Consider the following 10,517-nt stretch of genomic DNA (forward strand, 5'->3'; position numbering starts at 1 on the left):
GCGTAATACCCAAAACTGTTTTTTTAATGAAATTATTATTAACGAATTTTCTAGTTACAAAATTGGTCACGTCTGGTACATTAACAACTTGATTATGCTTTGATGTAGTTTTTCCAAATATGTCTATCGGCATTTGATAAAATATTTTTAATCTTGTAACCCTCATCATACTTTTTTAAAAGTGTAACACACAAATGACCACACGTAACTTCATCAAAACCTTGTATTCTATCGTTATTATAATTGATATTGTTATTAAGATAGATTCCTCATTTTTTAGGAGGTACGCCCCCAAATGAATCAAATACAAAACTTTTATCACGGACTTTAATAAAACATATCCAGTGAGTACCTATATTTTTAGACACATCAAGATTAACAACACCATATTCATAATTGTTAGGTTTACTCGGTAATTCATCTGTCATGTAAACGCCACTGAAGCCTTTAATACTACTACACAATTTTCAGATATCAATATTACTTAGAGGTGTAATCCTATCAAGTTTTTGTTGTGAATCTACGCTTTTGTGGACTCTTTCGTATACCAGTACCAACTATTACGTTCGGGGGTTCAGATATTTTTGATTCCATGACTGTATTATGTCTTTTCGTTTCCGCAAGTTGTGCATCATTTTTCTTTTTATTATGAACAGCACTTGCAATGGCAGCAACTCCTCCCGCCAATAAACCAGCAGCAGCAAATGCTGCAAACAATGTAGCAAGAGTAAATATGACGCCTCCTTTGTGTATTTTCTATTCCGCTACCTACGTATTTCAAGTTTTATAAGGTTATTAACTGCTTACATGTATGATGCTAACGTTACACCACTTCCGATTTTGGTTGGACCACCACCAAAAAGTTTTCGTAATTCAGAAACAACATATAGTAGTAGAGGTAATGTAAAAATAGTACCACCTTTTCGTATTGTAATACCACTGCCATTTTTTATATTTTTATGAAAATGTTCTATAATCAGTAAATCTGATAAGATTGTCATTATTTATAATAATAAAAATTACATAATATTACATTTGGCATTCCCCACTCCAAGTAACCTTCCTATTCATGACAACAGCGGTTCCTAAAGAGGTCAATCTTTCACCAATTGAGGCATCTTTGCTAAATTATCTACCTAATGCTTTATGTTCTAATTCGTTTTCTGCTTTATGCCTGCTTTCTAAATCTTGGTTATCTCTATAAGCAATATCGTGTTCTTTGCAAGCCGAGCCTAATGAATTGATTCCTTGATCGCCCCGTGATAATCTCTCTTCTAACTTTGTACCTGGCCCGCAATACTGAAAACCTGGAACATGCAATTCAAATGGTAGTTTGTTAATTATATCGTTAACGAATCCTGATCCTTGTTTCTCCCAAAATCGAGGAGGCAGTATGCTAATTATTTTTATTAAGTGGCCTATATTTTTAGGATTCTGTAAAATGAAATTAGTTAGTGTATCGCAAAACATTTTTGTAATGCTAGCTTTCTATTTATAAAAGTTATTGTTACCTGCCTGTTCTTCACCCATTGTAACAAGCAGTCTGTCTACTAGTTTTCTAACGTCATTCTTCCAAACGTATTCTTTAGGTAAGCCTGTGTATTTAAGCAATCCACTTCCACTGTTTGATTCATCATCTGAGTTCTTCTGTGGAAGATGTTTTTCCATTCTTTTATCCCAAATGGGTTTAATAATTGTCATATATTTGATTGATCTACTTGATTTACTATGTGTAGTGTTGGGGTCGTTATTCTGATAAATTACATCTGAATCAAATAAGATGTTTTTTTGATCTTATGTCGATGCAAGATCAATTGGAATGTCCTTTATTGTTAACAAAGTCCTGCAGTTGCTTTATACCTTGTACCTTTAATAATAACATTATCGTTGTCAAAAGTGACTTCAGCATTACCAATGTAATTCTTACCATCACTTTCACCAACTATCCCAAATGTCTTATCGTTTCTAGTGTTTAGATATTTGGAAACAATCGGACCCAATGATGTTGAGGTGTAATTAGCTAACGCCTTATCGCGTGTTTGTGTTTGTGTTGATGACTGTGTGTGTGTTAGCGTTTGTGTTTGTGTTGGTGTCTGTGTGTGTGTGTTAGCGTTTGTGTTTGTGTTACTGGAACAAGTGATGTGTTATCAACAACTTTTTCAATTTGATCTCCAAGGTGGCATCAATAATGGGTTGATATTGTTTTTTGTATTTGTTATATATACCCATTTTGGAACTTTTGATACCTTTAAATTCTTCAATTAATTGATCTCGTAATTGTAATAGTTTATTCACTTCTGCAACAGATGGTTTTATTTATTAAGAATAATTTTCAGTTCGGCATAAAATATTTGCTTTTATAAATGGCAGACTGGGATATCAAAACAATTATACCTAGATCCTCATAGAATGGAAAAAATGGTGAATATTTACCAAATGATGATTATATGAGATGTATTATAGTTGGTCCATCAAAATGTGCAAGACAACTCTAATGCTAGATAACTTTTTATCCCAAGGTGGTTTGATAGAAAGAACAGACATGTCTACATATATTCAAAAATTTTAAACCAACCAGAGTACGTGTTTTTACAGAATCTGTTTAAAGATGTTGAACAAGGATTAGGCAAAGATATATGTACATTCCGCAATAGTAATGAAAACGCGGTATCACTTGATGATTATAAAAGCAATTCTATAGTCATTTGTGATGATTTTATACAGGAAGAACAAAATAATGTGAGAGACTATCACACGCGTGGCAGACATAAACAGATTGATGTGTTTTATCTAGGGCAGACATATAGTAAGATACCAAAACAGTTAATTAGAGACAATGTCAATTTTCTTTGCATATTTAGACAGGATAATACCAATTTAAATCATATTTACCGAGAGTTTGTTGGTAGTGACTTTAGCTTTGACGATTTCAGTTCAATCTGTAGTGACTTCTGGGATCAGGAAAACGATTTTATTACTATAGATCTCACACGTAAACGAGATAATGGGAAATACAGAAATAAAATAAAATATTTTATCACTTAATAAAAATTATACCACTTTTTACTATATAAATGGGGATTGATATTTTTGGAAACACATCAAAGAAAACTAGTATCAATAGACTTAAGAACGATTTTGACAGATTTAAGAATGGGGTGTTGACCGATCATGTGAATAGAAATATCACAAATTCAATTAATGAAGCAATGGCTACAAAATAATGAAATAATGGCTACAAAAATTAATGAAATAATGCTTACAAAGGTTAATGAAATAATAACTACAAAAATTTCAAATTTGCATTCTGAGATTCAAAATGTAATAAATCAAATTCCATAACTTATTGAAAAAAGAAATAAAATTAATTTAATTGGTAAGTTAAAAGGTGATAATCCAGGTATATTTAAATTTACTCATGGTACTACGCAGATAAAATTTCCATACAAAGGATCACTGTTAGACTTCGAATCTGATGACGATAAATATTATATTACAGCTTTTATCAATTCAAATTTAACTGAAGCTATTCCCTATCGATTTAAAAAGGGGGATATTTTACATTTTGAGCCACATAGGCTAGCATCAAAGGAAGAGAATACCGTTGTTTATATTGTTCTTGATACAATAATGGAGTACTCAGTTTTTTAGTATAATAAATGCCCATAACATATTGCGTAAAGTGAAAAACCAAAACTAGTAACGTTAATCCTGTTAATAAGACAGCAAGAAATAGCAAACCTTATATATTATCCCAATGTGCTAAATGTGGATCCAAGAAATCTACGTTTAAAAAAACATAATTGGACAAGGAGTTAAACTACAATCACGAAAAACAAAACACGAATCAGTGTTGCCAACAGTTAACATAGTTAAATTTAAATTCTTTGGGAACCCACGAGATCAAATTATAGATGAATTACATAAACCAGCCAGAGGAAATTATCAAACACGAAAAGTAATAACATACGGTATTGATGATGTTTGGCAAGCTGATTTAGCTGAAATGGGGTCTGGTAATCTTAAAAGGTTTTCTAAAATCAACAAAGGGTACAACTACATACTCACTATTATAGATGTATTTCCTAAACTAGCTTGGGCTATACCATTAAAGAATAAAACTGGTAAAGATGTAGCAAATGCTTTTAAGATGACTGGACGTTTTCCTAGAAATTTGCAAACTGATAAAGGTAAAGAGTTCTACAATAAAGAATTTTTGAAGGAACATAATATCAATCTCCATTCAACATATACAAATATTGAAGCATCTGTTGTCGAGCGTTTTAATAGAACATTAAAAGAAAAAAATTGTGGAAACAGTTCTCTATTCAAGGAAATTATAAATGGATTGATATATTACAAAAATTAGTTAATAACTATAATAATACATATCATAATACCATTAAAATGAAGCCTATTGAAGTTAACTTAAAAAATCAAGAGGATATCTATTATGATATATATCGTAATAGGGTGGACGACCATCTATCCTGTAAATACAAAGTTGGTGATAAAGTTCGTATTAATAAAATGAAAGGTATTTTCGAGAAAGGTTATGCAGCAAACTGGTCTACTGAAATATTTACAGTTGATAAGGTATTTAAAGGTAACCCACCATATTATCATCTTAAAGACTCTAAAGGTGAAGAAATTGTAGGTACGTTTTATGAACAAGAAATGCAGGAACAAAATACCCAGATGTATTTTTAGTTGAAAAAGTCATACGTACAAAAGAAGATAAAGCATACTTTAAATGGTTAGGATTTGATAGTTCACATAATAGTTGGATTAACAAAAAGGATGTTGTTAAAATGTCTTTGTTTAATAAATGGGTAACCATTTTACACATAATAAGTTTTTAAATGCTCTTTCTAATTTTATCAGAGTGTTAGAAACACGTGAAAAGATGTTGTCTGAAAAAGTATTGAATGAAAAAAGTATAAACGCAAGTTACAAAACAAAGTTAACTGGAAGAATATTTATAGATCACAATTAACAGAAGATTATATAAGAGAATTTCAACATAAAGTTAATTGGAAGGCTATCTTTAGATACCAAAAATTATTACAGGAATTTATTAGAGAATTCCAGCATAAAGTTGATTGGGGTATTATTTCTGAATGTCAAAAACTATCAGAAGATTGTATACGTGAATTCAAAGACAAAGTTGATTTTGAAAATATTTCAAAATATCAAGAATTATCAGAAGAATTTATTATGGAATTTTCAGACAGAGTATATTGGAACCATATTTCATATGATGGTCGTTCCTCCTCTTACGATAATAGTTGTGATTTACAAAAAGGATGTTACCTTGTAAAATACGTAACCACCAAAATAACTAAAATTCATAACTCGATAATTTTAAACACTATCATTTCATATAACATACCTATAATCACCAGAATAATACAAAAAAACAATCCTAATATCGTATATATGTTTGTATATTTTTGTGTCCTTAATATAGTATTTGCTTTATTTAAAATAATTTCAGTATTCATTTAATCAAGCTAAGAGTTTTACCTAATCGACGTTTTGCTCGTTCTTTATCACCAGTTCTAATGACAGAATTTTTCATTAATAAATTGTTATTTTTTTCTTCGTCATATTGTTTAATATCTTTTAATTCATGTTCAGTTATATTATTTCTTTTTTCTGCTAATTCAAGTTCTTCATCCAATTTTTTAATCGTATCAGCTGCTACTGCTCCTATTTCTTTTAATATTTTGTTTTTTTTTCATATAATATGTCAGCAGCTTTAGCTTTTGATCCAACATTTAATTTTAAAAATTCTACAAAATCTGGTTTAATTTTATTCTTAATTATATTTAGAGTATCTTTTTCTACAAGTTCTACTAAAGAGATTTACTAGAAAAATGAAATTAATGTTTTAAATTACTCACAATATCATCGAAGCCTTTATCAAAATCACATTCTTAAACATCTGCAATGAGATTTTTAGATTTTCTACTTGTTTTTTGTTTAGGCTCTAAAACACTATCTTCCCTGTCTGGTATGTGTCTAGATTTAATATGATTGTGTTTTGTAATATTATTAAATGATTTATTAAATTTGATTAATGTTTCACCAGTAAAAACCTTTATTTGCTCTCTAATTCTATTTTCACCAATTTAATTTTTCTAAGCAAGATCCTTTAAAGTAACCTGTTTTAATTCTGGATCACCTCTAATTCTTAGAAATTGCATTGCTAATTGTCTTGATCTCATATTAGAAAAATTCTTAAATGATGGAATACTAGCTTTTGTCAAAGTTGAATCATTTTTTAAAATGGTATTCATTTTTTGTTTAGGCGTTTGGACTCTCTTTTGTTCAGGCATCGTATGTATGAAAAAATATTTAAGGACTTATGTGTAGAGTATTATTGTAAGTAATAAAATTTTTACTATTAAATGGAAGATATTATAAGAAAGTGCTCCACCTGTAAAACTGTTAAAAATCTTACTGAGTTTTATAAAAATAAGAACGTTAGATATGGTTATGGATATACATGTCATGACTGTCAAAAATTAATTAATAGTAAGCTGCTTGAAAAAGTATATTGTGAACCATGTGACAAATATATACCAAAATTGAATTTTAAAAGATATATAAAATCTAAACTCCATGAATTATTAGTAAAATTATCTAAACAAACAAAAGAAATATCTCGTGTAGTTACAGTATGCTAAAATTTCCATTGATAATTTTTTTCGTATTAAATGGAGATAAAAGATAATACAGTTCAACAGAATACTTCTGGTATAAATAACACAATGGATCTAGATAATATGAAAATCCCTAATATAAAAACTTTTGCCAAACAATATAATATTAAAGGATACAACAAATATAGAAAAATAAATGATTTGAGAGATTACATAAAACACATGTTGTATCTACAACAATTTAACCTTGTACGTCCATCTACAGATCCGCTTGATATATTAGATACTATTAAAGGTAGAGCTAATTTAACAAGGTTTGCTAAAGAAAATGGTATTACTGATTATAGTAAATACAAAAAGGAAAGCGACCTTAAATTCTAAATAAAAACTAAATTAGAAAAACTGCCGTTTTCAGAATTAAATTCAAACGATGATGTGTTTAATCCTATTACACATTATCAACCACCATTTTCTAATATCCCTAATCCAATAAATATATAGCCCCAATCCCACCACTCACTCACTGACTCACTGACATAAATGTTCTCCATGAAGGAAGCCCCGGAGGCGAAAAACACCCGATTACGACCCCCCATGAAATCGTCCCAAAAGGCCGAGAAAATTCAAAAATCTCTCAATCGGCCCTTCCTTAAGGGTGAAAATGCCCTTTTCTCACGTCCTTAGCAACCGTTGCCACTGGCATTTGTTTTGCACACATTGTTTCCTTCAATTCTTAATTGTCCAGCTACATTATATTTCTCACAGATAAGTAACACACAAATGAATCAACTCCTGGTCTTGAAAAGGTGCCTGAAACAAGGGTGACATCTACATAATAAGGAGTTTCAGCCCAGATACAATTACGTATATATTGTTATACTCAATGCGTAAATATCTGCATCGTGCTTGTTTCAACTAAATGTTTAGGGGCTATAATGACATGCAATTCCTTAGAGCTTGCCGTGCTTGTTGTTCACCATGGAAACGGACGTTGCTAGGGAACTTAAAGAAAGTTTATTTTCACCCCGAATGCTACTGTAAGGGAATTATGCTAGAGTTTTCGATTGATTGATTGATTTGGTGTTTTAAGTCCACTTTGTGCACAGTATTAGAGTTTTCGAATTGTAAAATGTGAGCATCAGAATTTTATTGCAGAGGAGAGATAGAAATTTGCGAAGAATGAAGGAAAACATTTCTTTATTTCAATTATGTTTAAAAATTTAAAACTGACTACAGAAGTAAAATGTTACTTTTCCAATTTAGTGTCGCTTTTGAATTCGTTTACATAAAACATCTAACTAACTATCCTGAAACTGTTATTACTTACCCAGCTTATTATTAAGAAAGAAACCAATAATATTTTGATTATTTGTACATATTACAGCGCATACACACATAAATTTACGTTCAAAACTTTCCAAATAAGCGAACCACGTCGGCAACCGCACGAGACGTGGCCACAGGCCACGTCGAAAGTGCGCGAGTAGTAATGATATATTTCCACAACCACGAGAGAGATATCAACAAGCATTTCTAATGTCCCTAATAGTGAATAGATTACTAATGAGGTTTCCCAGGAAAGAGAAAGAAGAAACCAAATAATTAGAAAATATTTAGCTACACCAAGAAGAGCTTTTAATGACATGGTTAGTGATTTTGCATTTCTTTCTAACAATAACACAGATTTTATAGTACACTTTAACGAAATAAAAAATATGGTAATTAAGTATATTAATAGTGGTTTAGACAAACACCCAAATTTACTTATGTATTTTACAACACATTTTCAATATCATATCTTAAACCCAGATACAGGAGACGTAGTAAGTACAGAGTCATGGCATCTTACATGCCGTATTCTTAATATTGAAAGGTCAGCTAGAAATAGGTGGGGAACGATATATGAATTAGCAACAGAAGAGATTAGGATAAAGTTTGAACAATGGACTTATAGAAATACAAAATTTAGATTTGATCGAGTAATGTATACCGTGCTTAGTAGAAACGTACATCATTAAATAAGAAATGGAACTTGGACAGAGCTACCAAAATGGATTAAAAATAAACAATGTTGCATTAATGTTAAAAATGGAAAAAACAATGAATTTGAATGTGTAAATAAAGAAAATCAACGTTGTTTCGAATACGCATTAGAAAGTATTTTAAATTCGGTAACCAAAGATCCTGATTGACCGTCCAAATATAATATTGATAAATATAACAAATTATGTATGATTTATCCTGTTGCTCTCACATCTGAAAACATTGAAGTATATGAAGCATTTCTCAATATTTCTATTGATGTGTATGGTATCCATAATGATATTGGTGAAGAACAGCTTTACACGATGTACACAAGTAACAACATCGATCTACAAAACAAAAAGCACGTAAACATATTAGCTATCTAATCTGTACCTTCAAAAGGCACATTTGGTTCTGACGATTATGTCCCAGCAACACACTATTGTGTGGGTATAAAAGAATATAGTGCACTTGTTAGTGGAAACATTCATAATAGAAATCAGCACATTGACACATGTCCAAAATGTCATAAAATATTTGATAAAAAGGAAAAATTTGCTGCACATATTTCAAAATGTAGAAAAACTAGTGATGATAGTGGGGCTGCGATAGTTATGCCAACAGATCAAAATAATATTCTAAAATATAAGTCCTTTGGTGCAGACCTATTTCATCCATATACAGTATCCCTTGATATGGAAACAACACAGGTAAAGGTACAAGGACAACAGATATGTAAAAAAGACATTATTACTAAGCATGTTCCAAATAGCTATTCATTTACAGTAGATGTGTTGCGTTCTAACATGAACGCGGGGATCTTAAATAGGGATGTAACTTGCCCCTCCCGATTAATTCTCGTTGATGGTAGAGACAGCCCTGAACGGACAGGTACAAGTATCTAACTTATCATTAAAATATACTCATGATTCGGTTTAGACTGAAGTGCGCAATGCGAATGGCAGATTAGGTGTAGACTAGCTTACCCTGTTCGGTTTAGAAATAAGACCAGTAGCTCCTGCTTCTCCGATGATTCCAGATTAAAAGACCTCGTGTCGCTCTCATGCGCACCTATTTAAACCCTCGCTTGGCCTCTCGTCAACTCTTGCCAAAGGCCAGTGTTCTTACCATTTCCTGTGAAAGGCTTACCCAACACATTTCTGAGCAGGAGCTGACAAGGTCTGCCAGGGTCAATATTTCTTAATCGAACGGGTATGCTACGGATGGTGTTAAAAATAAATTAAAAAGATTTGGTGATCAAACAAAACTTATGCAAGAATTTTGTAACGATGTTGTAGATACGGCAAAGTATTATAACTATAACTTTCTAAGTAAAAATGTGCCTGCAACATATGATGAAGAATCATTAGAAAAATTTGTAAAAGAAACCCATTGCCATATATGTGGTAATGAGTTTAAAAACAACGAGCGCAAAGCATTCGATCATTGTCATAATACTGCTGAGTGTAGAGGCGCAGCACATAATAGCTGTAACATGCATTTAACATTACCTACATTTTTACCTATATACATACATAACATTAAGTATGATAGTAAAATATTTATACCGTGGATAGTTAATCTATGTAAAAATGAAAACGATTTACGTATCATTCCCGATACAAGTGAAAATTATAAGTATATGTCCCTCAAAGTTGAGGTTGGAGAGTACGTGCAAAAATACGATCAAACTAAATGAAAGCTGTGTAATATAAGGTTTAAAGAATTACTGGATAGTTGTAAGGTTTGTGAAAATGGGTGTTCAAATTTAATTATTAAGAAAAAAGGTACCATACAAAAATATACATAGAAGTTAGGTTCATT

The sequence above is a fragment of the Lepisma saccharinum genome, chromosome 18 (genome assembly GCF_977018435.1).
Source record: "Lepisma saccharinum chromosome 18, izLepSacc3.1, whole genome shotgun sequence".
NCBI lineage: Eukaryota > Metazoa > Arthropoda > Insecta > Zygentoma > Lepismatidae > Lepisma > Lepisma saccharinum.